General features: G+C 36.1%; 1 non-coding gene across 1 annotated transcript; it reads right to left on the reverse strand.

Annotated features, from left to right (window-relative positions):
* Positions 1 to 6,631: 6,631 nt before the first annotated feature.
* On the reverse strand, positions 6,632 to 6,738 carry LOC111760354 (U6 spliceosomal RNA). Its single transcript, XR_002794059.1, has one exon. It is a non-coding gene; the product is annotated as a U6 spliceosomal RNA (small nuclear RNA).
* Positions 6,739 to 9,226: the final 2,488 nt, after the last annotated feature.

A 9,226-nucleotide genomic window follows, 5' to 3' on the forward strand; every position in this document is an offset into this window, starting at 1 on the left:
GTTGTCTTGGGAGGTGAATCACAGAACATACTGGGGCTGGTCTCTGCCACTTCACCTTCCTGTACTACTGGTGACTAAACTCGGATTTGAAGAAAATATGTTCATTACTCCCACTGAGCTTCCATAAGGTTCACTGATACAAACTTCGCACTTGGGGTATACAGTATAGAGTGCTAATGCCAGCATGATGAAGACATCATTGGTCATGGCATGGGAACTCTCTTTATTTAAGAGAAACATTTAAGTACTTTCAGGATTGAAGGCTGGGGAGTTCATTTGAGACTCCTCCATGATGTGTAGAAACAGCCATTTCTGACATGCTTGTGTGTCAAGTATTATGTTATATCCAAGTAGGGACTGATATATTGATGGGAATTTCATGTCAGTATGTCACAAATGGATTAGGAGGATTTTCGATCCAGAAAGGACATGGCATTGACTAATATCATCAGAATTCAATGAGCCAAAAATGTTTCATGCTTATAAGGTGATGATTATTTAATCCCAATATTTCAGGATGCACTGAAAGATGTTTGTGCTTAATCTCACATGAATTATGAAGCACACTATTGGGTAAGGCCTATGGTATAAAACAGAATATAATATAGATAGGTTATTAATCTAGGCAGAAATAAAATCCTAGAAATTGTCACATATCAGTCATTGTTATATGTGCAGCATTGAACGACCAGTTTTGACGTTGCTAAATGTCTCTGCCTCCTTCACAGCTATATAATAATGGTGGAGATAGCTCTCCTCCCAGGTCATAAGATCATGAAATCATAAGAATGGGTTTAAAGAGTCAGGTGGGAGCCCTGAGTGCCTCCATCTGACACTAACATTTATGGATTAGAGCAGCACCTTTGTGATTACATCTCCCTAATTATAGGGGTTCTGCTTTCTCTTCATCCAACCAGGTGTGAGGATGGCTATAATAAAGTGGACTGTGAGAAGAGAAGTCAAGAGATACAGACTCAGGAATCAGTTCAGAACTCTATGTTAAATTAGAGATTGAATGTGTAATCAGGAAAAATAACCTGGCTTGAACCAAAAGACATCAACTCAGATGTTTGAGCAACCTAAGTACAAAATAACCCCATCTAATTTCATGACATTAATTTTGTATGATAAAAATGTGGTATCTTATTCTGAGAGCCATAATTTCTTTTGGATTGTCAAGAATTCATGCACTGAGAGCTTTGTGTGATCAAAACATTTTGTGATATGTTTCCATTGCATTCATTCATCTTTTATTACACATAAAAAAAAACAATCCTTCAAAAACAGTTTACTTTATCATAGATGCTCACCACTACAAATTTTCGTCTTGCAACTCCACATTCTTTTTAGACTGGCAAGAGCTTTCTTGTTGGGCTGTCAGGAAAGTTTCTTCATCTTTGAAAATAGCTTGAGTATTGAAACATCCTCCATGGAGCAAGTTGGAATGCCATTCAGCTCCACATCTTCATTAAATCCATATAGGTCCTGTAAATCTGAATAGCAACAAAGTGATCAAAATATGAAGAAGTACAGAAAGGAATATATTCTGCTTATCTCTATATGCTTTTATTCAATAATAAAAATCATAGTAACTCTGGGAAGCAGATGTGGCTCAAGCAATTGGACTCCTGTCTACCATATGGGAGTTCCAGGGTTTGATGCCCAGGGCCTCCTGGTAAAGGCAAGCTGGCCTGTATGGCAAGCTGGCCCCTGCAGAGTGCTGCCCTGTGCAGGAGGGCTGCCCCATGCAGGGGTGCCGACCTACATGGAGAGCTGGCACAGCAAGATGATGCAACAAAAAGAGACACAGAAGAGAAATAATGAGACATGGCAGATCAGGGAGCTGAGGTGGTGCAAAAGAATGATTGCCTCTCTCCCACTCCAGAATATCCCCGGATCAGTTCCTGGAGCCATCTAATGAGAATACAAGCAGACATAGAAGAACACACAGCAAATGGACACAGAGAGCAGACAATGGGGGGGAAGGTGGGTGATAAATAAATCCAGATGTGGTAACAAAAATATTTTCTTACAAGTCTGTAGTTTACTGATTGTAGTGCTCACCTATATAGTTCATTCTGTTGGTTATATTCACAATATTGTGCTACCATCACCATAACCATTTCCAAACCTTTACTATCTGTCCAAATAGAAATTCTGTACAAGTTAAGCACCAACAGTCATTTTTCTAAACCAGTTTATCTCCTGGTAACCTATACTCTAGATACAATTTATATCAGTTTGCTAATAAAAATTATTTCATAAAAATGAGATCATACAATAGTTCTACTTCTGTGTCTGGCTTATTTCACTCAACATACCGTACTCAAGGTTAATTCATGCTGTTACATGCATCAGGTCTTCAGTCTTTTTTATGGCTGAATAATACCCCATTGTATGTATAGATGTATATACTACATTTTCCTTATCAATTAATAGGTTGATGGACATCTGGGTTGCTTCCATCTTTTGGCAATTGTGAATGATACTGCTGTGAACATCAAAGTGAGATTTTGGGGGGAGTTTTAAAATGAAGATTATTACTAGGGGTAACTAAAAGAGTAAAAAGATAAACAAAAATAAGGTAGACATTAAAAAAAAAAACCCTAAAGATAAAATGAAGTAACTACTGCTTATAGTAATAACACTGAACATTAATATATTAAAGTCTCCCACTTAGAAATAAAATAGGCAGAATAGTTAAAAAATATATATGATCCAACTACATGCTGTCTACAAAAGACTCACCATAGACCCCAAGTTACAAATGAAAGGTTGGAAGATGATTTTCCATGCAAACTGTAACCAAAAAAGAGCTAGGGTACCTATACCAATATAAGATTAAAGACTTTAAGTGCAAATGTAAGATACAGAGAAGGAACTAACCAAAGTGCCTGAAAATACATGAGGCAAAAAATGACAAAAACGAGGAGAAATAGATGCCTGTACAGTCAGAGTGGGGGACTTTAATACACCACTCTCAGCAATAGAACATCTAAGGAGCCAATCAATAAAAATTAAGATCTTTAATAATATGTTAGAAGAACTAAACCCAATTGGCATATAGAGAACTTTGCACCCCAAACAGCAAATATACATTCTTCTTGAGTGCTCAGGGATCATTCTCCAGGGTAGACCACATGTTAAATCATAGAACAAAATCTCAGTAAAATTTAAAAAGAATACTTAAATGAGAAAGTACTATCTCTTACCTCAGTGGAATGAAGCTGGAAATTAGTAATGGTTAGAGAATTGGGAAATTCACAAATATTTGAAGCTAAACAGTCTTAAACACTCATTGCATCAAGGGTCAAGGGGGAAATTGCAAGAGAAATCAGTAAATATCTTGAGAGTGATGAAAATGAGAATACAGCATATCAGAACTTAAGGGAAACAACAAAAGTAGGGCTGAGGAGAAACTTTATAACCTTAAATTTCTACATTAAAAAATAACAGGGAAGCGACTGTGGCTCAATTGATAGAGCATTCGCCTACCATATATGAGGTCCAGGGTTTGAACCCAGGGCCTCCTGGCCCATGTGGTGAGCTGCTGTGTGCAAGGAGTGCCATGCCATACAGGGATGCCCCCCACATAGGGGTGCCCCATGCACAAGGAGTGAGCCCTGCAAGGAGAGTCACCCCACGTGAAGAAAGTGCAGCTTGCCCAGGAGTGGTGGCGCACACATGGAGAGCTGACGCAGCAGGATGATGCAACAAAAAGAAGACACAGGTTCCTGATGCCACATGACAAAAATGCAACTGGACATGGAAGGATACACAGTGAGTGGACATAAGAGCAGACAACGGTGGGGGGGAGGGGAGAGAAATAAAATAAATCTTGAAAAAACCAAATAGCTAAACTCAAAGACCTAAGGGCACATCCGGAGGAATGTGGAAGGAAAGAAATAACAATGATTAGAACAGAACTAAATGAAGTAAACAATAAATAATAATAGAATTAACAAAACCAAAAGCTGTCTTTGAGGATATTAATATATTGACAAACCCTTAATTAGACTAACAAATAAAGAGAGAAGATGTAAATAAATGAAATCAGAAATGAGAGGGAGCATCACCATGGGCCCCAGAGAAATAAAAAAAAATCATAAAAGGGTAGTATAAAAAACTGAATGCCAGCAAGTTAGACAATTTAGATGAAAAGCATGAATTTCTAGAAACACATGGACACTCTACATCAATGAAAGAAACAAGACATCAAAAGAAATATTGCAAAAAAGCTAAAACCAGTGCTACTCAAAGTTGACCAAAAATTTGAACAGGGGGAGGATTACCTAACTCATTCTACGAAATCAACACCACCCTAATACCAAAGCCTGATAAATATGCTAAGATAAAATTACAGACCAATCTATCTAATGAACTTAGTTGCAAAAATCAACAAAATACTTGCAGTTTGAATCTACCAACACATTAGATGAATTATACACCATGATCAAGTGGGTTTTAGCGAGTTATGCATAGATAGTTCACCACAAGAAAATCAATTAATGTAATATACCATATTAACAGATCAAATGAGAATTATATGATCATTTCTATTGATGCAGAAAAGGTATTTGACAAAATCCAGCATTCTTTTTTACGTAAAAGACATTGAAAGACAGGAATAGAAGGAAACTTCCTCAACATAATAAAGGGCATATATAAAAATCCCACAGGTACCATCCTACTCAATGTTAAAAGCCTTAAAGCTTTCCCTTTATAATCCAGACACCAAGACACAGATGTCTACTGTCATCACTCTTACTCAACATTGTATTAGAAGTTCTTGCTCTTGCAGTTAGGAAAGAAAAATAAAAGGCATCCAAATTAAAAAGGAAGAAGTAAAACTTACACTATTTGCAGAGGACATGATCCTATATAAAGTCTAGCTTTATCTACAATAAAGTTATTTGGACTCATAAACAAGTTCAGCAAAGTGGCAGGAAATGAGATTAACATACAAAAATCAGTAGTGATTCTGTACACTAGTATTGAGTAATCTGAGGAGGAAATAATGAAAAAAATTCCATTTATGTTAGTAACTAAAAGAACCAAATATCTAGGAATAAATTTAACCAGGGATATAAAAGACTTGTACACTTGCTAAAAGAAATCAAAGGTCTTAATAAATTGAAGTGCATTCAATGTTCATGGGTTGGAAGACTAAATATCATTAATTCTTTCCAAATTTATTTACAGATTCAATGAAATCCCAATCAAATTCCACTAGCCTACTTTGAAGAAGTGGAAAAGCAAGTTATTAAGTTTTTTGAAAGGGTAATTGTCCCCAGAAATCAGAAACATCTTGAAAAAGAAAAATTAAGTTGGAAGACTCTCACTTCCTCACTTTAGTGCATATTACAAAGCTAACAGGGCAAAACAGCAATGCATTGGAAAAGGATAGATATATTGACAAATGGAATTCAATTGAGAGTTCAGAAATTGACCCTTACATATATAGACAATTCAATATTTACTAGGGTGTCAAGTTCAGTCAACTGGGACAGAGTAGTGTATTCAACAAATCGTGCTGGGATAACTGGAAATCCATATCAAATACAATGAAAGAGGATCCTTATCTCATTCTACTTATAACAATGAACTCAAGATGGATCAAAGACCTACATATAAGAACAATGAGCAATAATCTCCTAGAATAAAATGTAGGGAAACATCTACAATTTCTGGTAGGCAATGATTTCATAGACTTTACATCCAAAATGCAAGCAACAAAAGAAAATATAGATAAATGGGACCTCCTCAAAATTAAAGAAAAATGTGCTTCAAAGGGTTTTCTCAAAAAAATGAAAACATTTGGAAACCATATATCCAATAAGGATCTAATATCTAGCTAATATAAAGAAATCCTACAAGTCAACCAGAAAAAGACAACAAAATTTAAAAATTGACAGGGGGCTTGATATATATTCTTCTAAAAGGAAATATAAATTGCTGAAAAGCATATGAAAAGATGTGCAGCATTACTATTTGGGAAGTACAAATTAAAATGACATTCCCATGTACAAGGCCCCAGGTTTGATCCCTAGTGTCTCCTTAAAAATAATGACATTGAGATATCACTTCATACCTACTACACAGGCCACTATTAAAAAACTAGAAAACTATGAGTATTGGAGAAGATGTGGAGAAATAAGAACATTCATTCTAGTGGGAATATAGAATGGTGCAGCCACAGTAGAGGAGAATTTGATGGATCCTTAGGAAACCGAAGTGTAGGACTGCCATATGATTCAGCAAACCCACTACTAGGTGTATATCTAAAAGAATTGATTGCACGGTCTCAAACAGATGTTTGCACATTGATGTTCTCACTTGCCTATTTTTCCCCTTCTCAGGCTGCAGTACTTATTTTAGTATTTCCTGTAGACTAGGTCTCCTCTCAATTTCTATTTATCTGTGTTTTATTTTAATGTCTTTTGCATTTTTGAGTGATTCTTTTTTTTCTGGACACAAAATTCTTAGCTAGCATTTTTTTCTATCTTTATACCTTAAATATGTCATACCACTGCCTTCTCACTTCAAAAGTTTCAAATGAGAAATCAGCTCTTAATCTTACGAGTAACCCTTGTATGTGAAGGATCTCTTTTCTCTTGCTGCTATCAAGACTAAAAATATGGAACATTTCACAAATTTGGGTTTTATCCTTGAGCATGGGTCATGCTAATTCTCTCTGTATTACTCTAATTTTAGTATATATGCTTCCAAAGTGAGCATCCTACCCTTTACAAGTGTCATTTTTCTTGATTTAGCTTTCTCTTGGTTGATATAAACTTCACCGTTTTTTTTGGAGTTCTGAGAAATTTGGTTCTCAAACTTAATTTGGGAGAACAGGATTTTGGGGCTTCATCCTCACTGTCTTACTCTTGTTGGTCCCCAAACAGTTGATTTTTAATGAACTTCCCCTAGTAAGTAGAAATTAATCCTACATTCTCAATTAAAACAAGCACATGAATCCCTTGCCCCAAGTCAAGGTTAATGGTCATTTCTATCCCAAGTAGTCATTCATTAGCAGTGCCACATATGTCAGCAGATTCCAAAGCATCTAGTAGTTCCTACCAGGAGCAAGATCATCAATGCATGCATCCCTACTCTAGCTGTCTCTCTCTCAAAGCCCAAGTTCCATGGAGGCTGCAGTTCTTCAAGTGGCCCATAAGGATTAATCTGGGAGATAACAGACAATTGCTCTGTTGACAAAATTACATGATATATTTGTCAAGTTTTCATTTACTCCCCTGTAAGATTGCCATTTAGCTCTCTGGGGTTCAGGCCTGAGAATACCTCCAGCCAGAGGATACCCATGCGCAGTGCCCAGAACCCAGGAGCAGCAATGGATGTATGATGGCTTGAGGGATTGGCCACCACAGAATGATGGAGGGTAACACTCAATATCTGCCCAGCAAAGCCTGCTGTTGTTTTGCTGTGAGCCAACATTTGTGTCAGGGGACGGGACATCTATAAGATTGACTGCCAAGGACCCTGACAATCAGAATGAACGATGTAAGCAGCATGGAGTAAATTCCTGGAGACTCCCTTCTGGAAATGGAAAGTCACAACATTTTGTTCTCTGGATAATGTAGTCCAGATGCTGATGGTGGTGCAGAGACATGGAGTTTAAATAACACTTTAAGTGCTTGCAATGCTTTTCAATCTACTATGGAATTTATTCTATATTTAAAACAGTGATTATACCCACATTAGAACATACCAGTGGAGTGTAAACTTTACCCCAGAGAATAAAAGCCACCCAAAGCAAGAGAATTATGTGGAAATGAAAGGCTAAATTTTACTTGAAGGGTGAAGATCAAAAACACTGCAGAAGAAACCATGGGTGGAGTAAAGAAATTAGAAGGATAAAGACTTCATTAAAATAGTAGTAAATCATTGTATCAATTAGAAGTGATTAAAATGGGGTGAATAATACAATGTCAAAAGAGAAAATGAAAAAGATGATTTAAATAATTCAATTATATTTGTATGCTATTTTGAGACTTATTCGTCTAGCCATCTTTATGATTTATCTTATTTCTGTGTCAGAAGAAACCTTCTGCTTTCCCTAGTGGTGGCACAGCTTAGAAAGCAAGTAAGAATGGTTTAACTAAAAACAATTCCTATTTACAGTGTTTTAGAATACAGTTAATAATTGCAATTTGATTTAATTCAAGTTTCTAGATTTCCTTGGAAGGGAAATGTAATAATTATGTATGGAATCAAGATACATTTAAGATGAACATTTATGCATTTAGAACAAGAATTTATCTAAATTAAATATAAAATTGAAAGATAAACTTCTTGAAAGTGATTTTGTTAAAAAATGTGGTTTCTTTGCAAACCTCTTGTTATTAAAAGTTAAATTTTTGTTTCATTTTTCTTATTGTAAGCCTACTTAACATGCAAATGACTTTACTGTTATATGTTTAGCAGAGCCTGAACAATTTTCCACTAGTGTGAAAATATTTCAATGATCTAATAAATACATTTCCATTGATTGTGCCTTTTGATACTGAAAACTGATCTGAACAATCTGAAACAGTCTAACCTCATTATCATCATAGTTCAGTTATGACTGAGCTCTCTATGTTCCAATAGGCATCTAATTTGAAACATATGAAAGCATAGTTTGATTTTCTAAATATATTTGAATGAGTCTCTAACAAAGGTCATCTTCTTATGGGACATACAGAATTATTCTTCTATGACTGTGTATCTCAGTTCCAGACATGTAAGCAACCTGTATTCAGAACATAGAGCATCCCTCCTCCTCTTCCCCTGGCATAAAAAAAACAAAACAGGGTGGCATCTTAACAGGGAGGGAAAACATACATGCTGTAATGGCTGGAATAATGAGATGATGTTTTAATGTTTTGGGCAATGCAGCAACATTGGTCTTGGGACGTGTTAATCTAATAAGACATCTAATAATTACCATGTAATTCATCCTCAGATTTGTGCCTCCTGGGTATATACTTAAATTAATCATCATGGGTAACAACCAGAAATAAGATATCTAATACAAGTAGGGCTCCTTTGGGAATCTGAGAGGTCAAGCAGTGAGTGCAAATCTGGGACTTAGGGAATCAGAGGTCCCAAGGCACTTTTAAAAGGAATGTTCCAGGAAAGAAGGAAAAAGGGGGCCACAAGATTTTGAAGTAATTGTTAGAATTAGAACCTGGCTTACTACATCAACAGGCAGAACTTCTAATAC

This window comes from Dasypus novemcinctus, chromosome 27 (assembly GCF_030445035.2).
Source record: "Dasypus novemcinctus isolate mDasNov1 chromosome 27, mDasNov1.1.hap2, whole genome shotgun sequence".
Taxonomy (NCBI): Eukaryota; Metazoa; Chordata; class Mammalia; order Cingulata; family Dasypodidae; genus Dasypus; species Dasypus novemcinctus.